This window comes from Bos indicus x Bos taurus, chromosome 14, assembly GCF_003369695.1.
Source record: "Bos indicus x Bos taurus breed Angus x Brahman F1 hybrid chromosome 14, Bos_hybrid_MaternalHap_v2.0, whole genome shotgun sequence".
NCBI classification, from domain to species: domain Eukaryota; kingdom Metazoa; phylum Chordata; class Mammalia; order Artiodactyla; family Bovidae; genus Bos; species Bos indicus x Bos taurus.
In genome coordinates, this window is record NC_040089.1 from 24,603,793 (window position 1) to 24,615,860 (window position 12,068).

The window sequence follows — 12,068 nt, forward strand, 5'->3', positions numbered from 1 at the left end:
CTCAAATAAAAATTAAATAAAAAAATTAAAAAAGCAAAACAAAACCAACCAACAAACCAAAAAAAAAAGCCTCCAGAAATTTAGTTTACAAATATTGAGAGGGTGTATCTGAGTAGATGAAAGTTAGTCAATAGAGAATGTTGTCAGGCACCAACATCTAGGTAGGTGGACTGGCGAGTTCTCACACTCACAGAACAGGCTCCAGGTTTGGGGTTTCCTGGCAGTTAAGATCCAGCGCTTCTCCAACCCGGAGGGAGTGGGGGGCCAATGCAGGAGCGCTTTGGAGGCGGAGCGTGGGGGGGGGGGGGCGCTGAGATGGGAGTGAGGGGTGGGGATGATCTGGGGGAGGTGCTAGAGGGGGGGGTTGCGGGAGGGGTGGGGCCGGGGGCGGGGCGCTCGGGGGCGTGCACACCGGCGGGGACACGCGCTCCCGGCCGCGGCAAGTCGCTCCAAGTTCCCTCCCTCGCTCCCTGGCGCTGGCAGCCGGAGCCCTCCCACTCGGCTCAGACCGAGCCGCCGCGGCCGCCGCCAGCTCGGCCCCCCAACGCCTCGCGCCCCGGACCCCGTGGCCTTCCCAGTCCCTCGCTCTGCCCTCCGGTGGCCCCGGCGGCCCGGCCCCCGTCCCTCGCGGGCCTCGACTCCTTCTCCCCGCCGTCCCCGGAGCCCGGTGCCCGGCTCGAGCCGCACAGGGGAGCGCGGCCGAGGTAAGGCTGGGCCGGGGGCCGAGTTGGGGGGCAGAGCCGCGCCCCGATCGCGCACAACGCCGAAGCTGCGCGCGGCCGCGGAGCAGCTGGGTCCGCCCCTGCAGCTCCCGCCAAGCCTGGGTCTCGGTTCAACGGGGCGCGCGGGCCGCGTGGCCCGGACCGACCCCGGCCGGCGTTCCGGGCCGCGAGCTCGCCGCGCGCCGGGGGTTGGCTGGAGGCCGGAGCCGGGGCCCGGCGAGCTGGGCGCGCGGGTAGGCGCTCCTCCCGGGACCCCCTCGTCCAGGGCCCCCCCGCTCGGCCTCTCATCTCTGGTCCTGAGTACTTTGCGAGTATCGGTCTCTTTTCCTCGTGGGCTGGGAATTCCTGCAAGATATGCAGATTCCGAGGCCCCGAAAGTTTGTTTTGGGGGACCCCCTCGGGCCCCATTCGTGGTCTCAATTGTCTGGACTTTCTTTGAAAGCGTTCAGATCTGAAATAGAATTAAGTGACCCCTGGCGCGCTGGCTCCCCATCACCCGCGGAGCTGGGAGCCCGGCTGCCGAGCGCGCTTCCTAGGGGCTCTGCTGCTGGTGGTGGGGGACCCGGGCGGTGACAGCTCTCCTGCAGGGTGCAGGCTGGGAGGGAAGCGAGGGAACTTCGCCGTGAGCTCAAATCCCTCCGCAGAGCGGAAAGCGAGCACCTGATGCCCGGTTTTTTAACCCTTAAGAGCTGGTGTTCAGCTTTATTGAGCCGCAAAAAGTAAGCAGGCTTTCTTTCCCGCCCGAGATAGGAGCTAACTTTGTGTTTTTCCTGCCGGCCACGTCCTGTTCACAACCTCGCACACAAATGTAACAACACTGCGTGGCTGGTATGGTCAGGGCTGCGCGCTGGTCTGATTTTGAGGAGGCGGATAGTAGAGTAAGCATTTTTTGCAGTATAAATAGTAAATGACTGTAAACGACTTCCATTTTCTTCATTTCCCCTGTTGGAGTTCAAGTTATTTATTTAGCCTTTTCCTTCCAATTTACACTTAGAGTCGTTCCATGGAAAATACCCGAATTAACTTGTACTTATTTTGCGACGTCACCACTCCTAGTCATTCCAATGAGCTATTTCTTAAGTACAGTTATTCTGACATAGGGTTTTATGGTAAGCCAGCCTTCTTCCTTGAGTTAACACTCCATCGACTTGCCCTATGGTATTTAATCTGTACCATTACTATAGATGGTATTTTGACAACCTGATAATCTGTAAAGAGCTTAGCATTGTGCCCTCCGGGACGTGGTGCTAGGGAAGTGTCAGCTGGTTTTATTTATAATTTTTATTATCAGTCGATATGTTTTTTTCTCTATGGAAAATGGTTGTTTTAATTCCCGATCTTTTAATTTATGGTCTGTTTTATGTCTGCGGTTTAGTTTTAGATCAGGATTGAGGTTGGGTTGTTGTTTTGCTTATGACAGGCTGTTGTATGTGTTCTTATACATGAGATATAGCAGATCTCAGAATGAGAACACAGTTCTGCACATGCTCATATACAGGCACACTTCATGAGACCTCATTATCCTTAAGGGCCTCCTTGTCTAGGGAGAAGCCTAGACATTAGGAGAAACCTGGGCTCTGATCCCCATCCTGAACCCCCTTGTTCTGTAGGTTTAGAATCATACTTTCAATTCCTTGTGGCTGCTACCACAGCAGTTAGGTGGTTCGCACTGTGTCAAAAGGTAATAAAGATAAATACGTGTACCCTTTATATCTACATCAGCCAGAATACATAATTCTTATCCGTGCTTTAAAATCTGTGGAGTAAAATCTGCTAGTGTAACTAGCAAAGAAAAATCAAAGTGGCTTAATGATCATGTGTTCATAACAGAAAGATGATGTCTGTTACCTAGATATTTGAAAAGATTGTTAGGAGTTAACCCTCATTTTGGGGTTTCCCCCCCTACTCACCACTTTTAACTTTGAAGTGACATCTTTTTCATTCCTAAATAGTTTTCTTAGCTTAAGCCAAGCTCAATGGGGCCTGCAGAGCTGGGCTGCTGTGGGGACCATGTGGCAGTAGATGGTGCTGTGACTGGTGCTGGTGGGCTGACGTGTGTGATCCAATGCAGTTGGAGGAGGGATTCCTTTCTCAGTTTTGTTTCTCGTCCTCTCCCCAAAATACACTCTTTCTGCACTGATACCTTCTAACAATCTTCTTAGGAATGGACTTTTAAGAAAAGTTTGGTCTTTGCTTTTTCAGCTTTTTACAACTATTGGCCAAATTTTTCTCTCTGAAAAATTCCAGGTGTTAAGAATAATTCTAGGTATTCCAGGTGTTAAGACAAACATTGTCGGCCAAAATTTGATTTAGTTGACTGTACCCTGGACCCCTCTTTTCCCCTAACAGAGGAAGATTGATCATTCTGAGCCTAGAGGATCTCTCAGCAAACCTGGGCTTTTTTCTTTTTCTCCTCAACACTCAACTCCTAGGAGAGAAAAACAAATAAGAAACCTACTCACTTACTGACTTTAAGACAGCCACTTACTAGAGTGAATTCTCGTGTATTCTGGTTTTTACTGTCATTCTGCCACTCCATACAATGCTGCAAGAATTGAAATTCAGGCTGAAGCCTCTGGAGCTCTGCAAAGGCATGACTCATCCACGAAAAATATATTCACTCCACTTAGTACAGCACCGAGCAGAGGAGGTAGCGCAGGTACGAGGGGGTTCTGGATTGTAATGAGGATTATCTCTCTGGCCAGCGTGGGGACTGGCTGAGTTCCAGGCAAATGACGCTGCATCCTCTAAACTCCCGCAGCACAGGGTCCTTGCTGTTATCTCCTTGCTTCAGGTGAGGCTAAGTGACCTGGCTGAGTCATGGAGCTCCGGAGAAGCAAAGCTGCAGTTTTAACCCAGGTGTGCCTGTGTCCTGGTGGCTCAGTGGTAAAGAATCCACCTGCCAATGCAAGTAGGTTCAATCCCTGGGTTGCGAAGATCATCTGGAGAAGGCAATGGCAACCCACTTCAGTATTCTTGCTTGGGAAATATGGACAGAGAGCCTGGCGGGCTACAGTCCATGAGGTCTGAAAGAGTCAGAGACAACTACGCACGCATGCATACACATAAATGTAGTATTGATTCTAAATTTTGTTGGGATAAGCTATGGAGTGATTTGTGTGGAAGATTTTGGTGAACAGTAGTAAGGAAATTTAGCGTTTTGTTGTTCATAGATGTCATGGTCCAAACAATTAGTTCAAGTCATTAGATACCAGCGAGGAAATGTATTGCAGAATACACTTTCGTTGTTTTTAAACCCAGGTTTGTTTCTGGTCTGTCTTTATGTGATACAAAATTCTTGAAGTTAAATCATACATCTTCTCTCTTATTCTGACATGTTTGATTCCCTCCTGCTTGTGAGAAAGGCCTGGGAGTGATTTTCACATTTTTAACTTTTTGCAGTTTGAGTCCCCTAAGGATAATCACGTAAGAACACAGCATTTAAAGACATGAGACTTGTTTTTAATTTTTTTTTAAGGAAACATTAGTAGGTGAAGCAAATTGCTTCCTTTTTCCAGTATGATTAAACAATTCTAAAGTGGAACTGGCACTAAAGATGGAATTTGAACATTATAAACACTTTAGGGAGAAGTTCAAAGGTGAAAACTCAGCCCAAGGAAACAATACGTCATTTGGCAAACAGATTTCTAGAAAAATTATAAGAATTCTGTGCTGTGTTTTATACATCAGAGCAAGATCAGTGGGTTTTGAAATTGTCCATTTCCAGGTAAAGCTTTTAAAATTACAGTTTGGAAGCATATGGGAAATTTTGGAGTAGTTAGGTTGTAATGCAAAGCATTTCCCGCCCCGCTCAGGGCCCTGTTAGAAGTTACTTTCATCTTTTTTGTCTTTTTCAGGAAGAATCACTGATACTTTTCAAAATAGCTCTTCTTGGCAGCATTTTTTTGGTCCCATTGACTGGAAGGTAATGAAAATAAAGTAATTATGTGAAATAATGTAGTTTAGTAATTTCTTCTATTATGATTGCTATATTAAACAGATATTTATAGAGGGTTCTTTGTGTGGCAGGTCCTGGAGATAAGTAGTGCCCAGGAAAGACAAGGTCCCTGCCTCATTGAGGGATTCTGGTGTAAAGTGGGACAAAATAGATGAAGTAAACAAGTAACTGAAAAGCTAATTTGAAGCAGTAATAATTGCAGTCAAGACTGAGAGTGGCATTCATATCTGAGGACCTCATGGAGGCTGATTGAGTGGAGACATTATGTGAGAAAAAGAAGCAACCTCTGGAAGGTCTCTGGGCCGAGAAGACAGACAGCCTGTGCAAAGGCCCCGTGACCTTTGTGAGGAACAGGGGACAGTAGCAGAGGAGGTGAGCAGGGCCTTCCTTGAGGACCCAGGGTGAGGGAGGGGGGGGTTTCTCTGTATTCTGTATGCAGTGGGTCCTGCTGGAGGGTGAGACTCGCTCTCATTCTCAGGTTGGCAGCTCAGTGTGCCCACCTCGTGGTGACCAGTACCAACTGGGCTGCAAGGAAAGCAGAGGAGATACGTTGAATTTCTGCTCACCTGACACACTGTTCCCTGGTGGCTCAGATGGTAATCTGCCTGCAGCATGGGAGACCAGGGTTCAATTCCTGGGTTGGGAAGATCCCCTGGAGAAGGGAATGGCTATCCACTCCAGTATTCTTGCCTGGAGAATCCCACAGACAGAGGAGCCTGGTGGGCTACAGTCCACCAGGTCGCAACGAGTCAGACACGACTGAACGGTTAACACTTTGACACAGTATTGCTCTAAGATGTGTCACTGCTGTGTACACCATTGAGAAAGAAAGCAAACTTCCCATTGAGCTCTGCCTGTAAGGACCCGCTGTGATGTGGATCCTCATTTCAGATGTCAACACTGGAAAATAGAGTTGCCTTAGATTTGGTGAAATCTGGTCTTTTCTGGAGACCAGGCTGAGAGGGCCTGCTGGTTTGTATTTCAGTTTTATTTGCGCCTGCATAATATGAGTTGAATTCTGTTATTTGGAAGGACCTGGGGGGAGGGGCTGTGTAGAGGGATCTCCTACCTCTGGATTGGAAGCTGGTGTAGAAAACTGCATCCCTTGTAAGTGACTTTCTGCTGCTTCACAACCGCGTGAGAAGGCATTTGCAGATAATGTTCCCACAGGTGGACTGCAGACTGTGGATGTCAGAGAATCAAGGGAACTGGGACAGTCAGGATCTGCCAAGCTCAAGGGGACACACAGACACTGTGTGCTCATTCAGAGTGGGCAGCACATCCCCTGGGAGCTCTGAGCTTTGTTTCTCTCTGTCACTGGGAGCAGGGCGGGGCGAGGCTTGGATAACCAGCCAGCAAACCAGTAAGCGGGTCCCGGAGAGGCTGGGAGAGGGCGCCTTGCTCACGGACCCCGTGTGGGTTTAAAGATTGGCTCTATGGGCTGAGCAGGTTCCTCAGGCTTCGGGAACCTCAGTTTCCTGATCTATCAGATGAGAAACTGTGGGACCCACTTCAGAGGATCATTGAGGGGTTTAAGGAGGATGGTGCTGGCAGACTAGCCAGCTGTCCGTGGAGCTTGGTTGGTGTCGGGGGTTACCACCTCTTGGATGTCATCTGTCCCTGCATCCGTCTTGAGGGTTCTCATTACACAAGTCACAGCGTGAGAGTCTCTTTTTGAGAGGCTCACCCCGACTGCTGAAGCTAAGGTCCCTCCTTCTCCAGCCACTCTCTGGCCCCCAGTCTCGTGGTATTTTCTTCAGCTCATTCCTAAGGGAAATTGTGTATGTGTTGTTGTTGTTATTATAAGCGTGTTTCTCCAGGTTGAGCAGGTCACTGTTGCAAGGACTGCTGTGTCCACAGGGCCTGGGACGAGGCTTATTTACCTACTGGCTGTGCAGGTGACACTACTGACAACGGGTCCTTCCTATGGGACCCAAAGGATAGCAGGGCTCTTCTCTGACTGTTTTTTTGGCTGCAATGATGGGCCTTCCAGACCAGGGGTAGAATTCTGGGATCCAGCAAGCAGGCTCCAAGCCAGCCTTCAGAGAGGACTTTGGGGATGGAAGTTGGGGAAGAGGGAAAATTTCTATCTGGAAATACGGGTTTCTTGGAACTGTGGGACTGCTTGTGGTTTTGCATTTCAGAGGGTGTCACCTGCTTCATCTTCCAGTAAATGTCACCAGAGGCTGATTACTTAATACCTGATATACCAGCTTATAGGCACCCTTCTTCTTCTATAAAGCACACCAGGAAATGTGGTGGGGAAGTGTGCCTGCTATACAAGGGACCGGGCTGTCACACGTCACACTGCTCTGCCCCCTGGGAAGCTGGCATTGGAATCAGGGTGGAGCTGGCAGCCTGGTGAACCTGCCCGGTCAGCCCTCTGGATCATGGGTTATTCCTCCCATTTCTAAGTCATATTTTGTTACTGGTGATGCTGTATCCATTATAATGGCTTTTGTTGCTTCACTGATTTTGATGCTATGTTTTTGTATTTTTTTGAAAAGGAAATCATTTTGGAAATAAGAATATTTGTTATTTTCTTCTCTAGGCTTTCATCTTTCCCAGTGTTTGCTTGTTGACTATAGTCTTTGGGTGAAGTTTAGCACATAAAATGCAAGGATATTTTCAAATTCTCGTGCAAACCCTCCAACCATCCTAGATGGGTGAGCCTGTTTACTCACCCACGTGAAAACTATTAATCATCTTCCAATCCCTGGCTCTCAGGGGGCCACCGTTTCCATCAGAAATGGACAGTTGGAAACTGGGAACTCAGTGGTGTTGGGAAATACCAGTGACCCCTGACAGCGCTTCTGTTTTGACTACATAGTTAGAACAAGGTGAGTTGGGAGGTTCTCTGTACACTTGACTATGAGTTGGGGATTTTTAAAATCCTTTTAGTCTATCCCTGGCCAGTGCTCACTCAAATGATCACTGATTGGAACGTTGTGATTTTAAGAATCAGACGTTTTTTCTTCCCGGTGAGTTTTGTTCTTGTTCAGTGACCTTGAAGGAAGAAGAGAAATCATTGTGGTGGTCTGGAATTCAGCTGGGTGCTCTTCCCAGCTCCTGTAGGCTTTGTTTTAACCTACAATAAGACTCGATGTCTAATCAGCCTTCTTACAGTTTTTGGTCAAAGTGGCCACCATCTTTCAGGGGATAGACTGGCTGTCTCATAACTTAGTTCTGTAATTTAACGGAGATTATTTTTCTAATCCTTGTTAGTGAATTTATATTTACAACTTTTGTAGGGGAGAGTATTACAGAGTCATATAAAATCTATCTTTTGGGGGAAGTTGAAATATTCTGTTAGGTCATGCTGGAGGATATGTGCAGTCTACCTGCGTTGTTTGGAATTTTTTTTTTTGGCTGTGGTGGGTCTTTGTTGCTGTACGGGTGCTTTCTCTGGTTGTGGTGTGCAGACTGCTCACTGTGGTGGCTTCTCTCGCTGCAGAGCCTAGAGCCTGCAGTAGTTACAGGCTCAGCAGCTGCAGTTCTCGGGCTCTAGAGCACAGGCTCAGTAGTTGTGGCACACGGGCTTTGCTGCTCACGGCATGTGGAACCTTCCCAGTCTAGGGATCAAACTGGTATCCCTTGCCTTGCAAGGCAGATTCTTATCCCTGGACCGTCAGGGAAGTCCTTGGAATTTGGTTTTAAGCGAATTTTCCATACAAGTGATGGGAGGCCCATGCATGGGTGTGTGCGTGCTCAGTCATGTCTGACTCTTTGTGACCCCATGCACTGTAGCCCACCAGGCTCCTCTGTTGCAGGGATTTCCCAATCAAGACTACTGGAGTGGGTTGCCATTTCCTCCTCCAGGGGATCTTCCTGACTCAGGGCTCAAACCCGTTTCTCCTGTGTCTCCTGCATTGGCAGACAGATTCTTTACCACTGGGCCACCTGGGAAGCCCCCGGAGTCCTATGCATGGCAGGTAGTCTGAGTGGGGTTACACTTCTCCAGCTGTAACCCCCGTGCTCAGCATGAGCTTTGCAGCAGCCACGTTTCCCCAGGTAGGAGCTGCCCTGCCCTCACCGCAGCATGAAGGGTTCCAGCTCACCTGGTCAGGTGTGCTTATTGGATTTCTCCCACAGGAATTTTTCCTTTCAGAATCCACAGACACACATCTGAACCTCTTCGGTTGTTAATCCTCCATTGCTATTTCCGTGTGCCTTTTCCAGTAGAATCTCAGCGCAAAGCATTCAGCTTTTGAAAAGCTCTGTAGTTTCTCTGGCTCTTTTCCAAAAGGTGTTGAAGTGAGTTGAGTTCATGATCAAGAGACCACACCCTAAGGCCTTTTAATTAAGCAAACCAAAACGTTATCACATGTTCTTATACATTTTGTCTCAGGAATACTTAAGGATCTTCATTTTATTTATGTATTTATTTAGATGAGAAAAAGAGCGTCTATTAGCTCGCAATTTAAAATATAAAGCCCTTATCCCTCAGTGGCTTAAAATGGAACAATATCTTATACCTGAGGACAAGAGGAAGGGGTGCTCTCAGTTAGATGAACAGCTCTCCTGCCCCCAAAGTTTTATATTTATCACTGAAATTTACCTTTCTGATTTTATTTAATTTTTAACTTTTTATTTTGCACTGGAATATAGCTGATTAACAAATAATGTTGTGATGCTTTCAGGTGAACAGCATAGGGACTCAGCCATACGTTTACATGTACCCATTCTCCCACAAACTCCCCTTCCATCCAGGCTGCCACATGACATTGAGTGGAGTTCCCTGTGCTGTACATTAGGTCTTAAGGACCTTCACATTACTTTGGATTTTTCATTTTACCAGACAGTACTGACTATTCATGTATACCTTATATTGATCTGGGTTCTCCACAGAAGCAGAACCAATAGGATCTCAATCTTGATCTCAACGAAGTTTATTGTAATAAATTGGCTCTTGGGATTTTGCAGGCTGAGAAGTTTTAGAATGTTTTGTTTGCAGCAGGAACCGTAGCAGAGACAAGGGATCAGCCCCCGTGGGAGGGTGGGGGAGACTGGGTCTCAGCTCAGCCAGGTACAGAGAGATCGCATCCCCTCACCCGCCTTGTGGGATTCAGGTCCTCCACCAATGAGACGAGGCCACCTACATTGGGGGGGGGCAACAACTGATCAGTCGCATATAACCAAAACATACTCATTTCTCCCAGAGCTCACATTTAGATCAACTCATTTAAAATGGTCTGGGCTTCCCTGAGGTTCCTTATCTGCTCCTGTCTGAATCATGAGTTGGTTTGAAACTAGAAATGACCACAGCAGCACTTTGGTACCAAGCCTGGGAACCTTGACTGTGGTGGGTAGCCCTTGCAATCAGGTGGTGCAGCCTTAGCAGATTCCAGTAGGTTGACTTTAGGGTCTTTATGAAACTCCAGAAAAGAGTTTTGTCTAGAATCCTAATCCCCTTAGATGAGACTGGCTGAGGCCAAAGGTAAATAGAGCTAAAATCTTTTCTCCTTCCATGTTCCACCATTAGGACCTGGATGCCAGGCCTTACTGAGCTGTTTTCCAAAACCAGTGCTCAGATTTTGGCTAACTGATACAGTACCGGCGTACCAGGTGGTGCTGGGGTAACAAACCCACCTGCCAATGCAGGAGACGCAAGAGATGTGGGTTCGATCCCAGGGTCAGAAGACCTGGAATCCACTGGAGAAGGAAGCGTAGTGGAGGCAGAAAAGGGAAGAAGGCCCAGGCAGGGATATCAGCTGGAGAGGAAGAGCAGACTAAGACCTGAGCTGCGGTGGAAGGCACACCAGGAGCAGGGGAGATATTCCAGAATCAGATGGAGGGGGAAACCCAGAGAGGATGTCAAAGGGGGCTGGAGTCGTCACTGCAGGATCGGGGTGATGGTGAGCTCCAAGCATCACCTGGCTTGGGTGTATTCTTGCCTGGAAAATCCCATGGATAGAGGAGCCTGGCTGGCGACAGTTCATGGGGTTACAAAGAGTCAGATGCGACTGATGTGGTAACCAGTGGTGTCAATAGTGACGGACACCACTTCATTTCTTTGTAGCCCTTGGAATCCAGTGGTGTGGCACCCATTCTCATGTATGCTTGAGTGCCTGCTGTTTACCAGGGACCATGGATGCTCCCTGGGGGGGTGGATTTCACTTGTCTTGCTTGAAGCTCTAGTGGCTCTGAGCCTCTGGGCCACCTCCTATAGAGCTTCATCTTCATCTCAGCCGTCTCTTAGAACTTCCTTTCCCTAGTTCTGCCTCCAAGTTCCTGCCCATCGTGGGAGAACTGACGTGACCTCTTCCAGCCGTGTCCATCATCTGAAATGCCCCTGTTGTCCTCGTAGAAAGTGTCCATGTGACTGGGGTCACACGCATCACAGTGTTGCTCACTTCGCATGGGGGATGCAGCATCCACAAAGCACAGATTCGTCTTTACAAGAGAAAAAAGTAAAGCTTTGTCCCTTTTTCTTTTCACAGTTACTTTTTGACCCCTCCATCCCCTCTTTGAACAAAAAGTAATACCGAGGGAATATTGTATCAAAAGCTATTTTTTTCTTGCATTTTGAAAAGTAGCAAAACTCCCTTAAGAAACTTCCCTCTGCTGTTAAGAGGGTAAATTCCTCAAACCTAAAATAGCAAACCTAGTAGTAAGCAAGACAGCTTTTGTCTGTGCTCATAGATGTTTAATGCTTTGTGATCTAATGAAGCGACAGTGTGAGAGCCACGAAAAGCTCGCCTTTGGGAAGGGGTGACTTCTCCCCTCCATTTCCTGCCCCCCACTGCATCTGAGCTGAGGCTGCGCCTGACCGGAGTCCCCCGCTCAGCTGAGCGGGAGAGGCCTCCGGACTGAGGGCGGAAGTCTGGCCAGTATTCTTCAGCCCATCCATGTTCCTGCCAGCTGATGCTTGGAGCTCACCATCACCCTGATCCTGCAGTGAGGACCCTAGTCCCCTCTGACATCCTCTCTGGGTTTCCCCCTCCATCTGACTCTGAGATAATCTCCCCTGCTCCTGGTGTGCCTTCCCCCACAGCTTAGACCTTGGTCCTCTTTTCCTCTCTGACTGATGGCCCCGCCTCCACCGTCTTCCCTTTCCTGCCTCCACTGTGCTCCCTCTGAATCAGCTGTGTCACTGGCTTGTCACATTGCCTGGCTACCCTAGGCCCCACTCAAGTGCCTAGGACAAAGTCTTGTTAACCCACCATCCAGGGCTGCCCTGCCTTGGCCCTGGGGCCTCTGCAGCCACTTCCCTGGGCTTTGCCTGGCACTGTATCTGCTGCTTCCTCTCTCTACTTTATGCCTTCCTGATCATCCTAAAAGGCTCTGTTATGTCTCATCTTTAGTTATTTTCCTTGACCTCATGTGGTCTAAATAAAAAAACAGAATAAACAATCACACCTTTTGTGATGTTCAAGTAACTTGAATGC

At 48.4% G+C, this 12,068-nt stretch overlaps 1 protein-coding gene across 1 annotated transcript in view; it reads left to right on the top strand.

Moving 5' to 3' along the window:
- Nucleotides 1–443: 443 nt before the first annotated feature.
- The window catches only part of FAM110B (family with sequence similarity 110 member B), a 142,214-nt gene continuing 130,589 nt past the window's right edge, over nt 444–12,068 (top strand). Inside the window, exon 1 of the mRNA XM_027561023.1 lies at nt 444–704. The gene's annotated coding sequence lies outside the window, so the exon portion shown is untranslated. The remainder of the gene's footprint in view (nt 705–12,068) is intronic.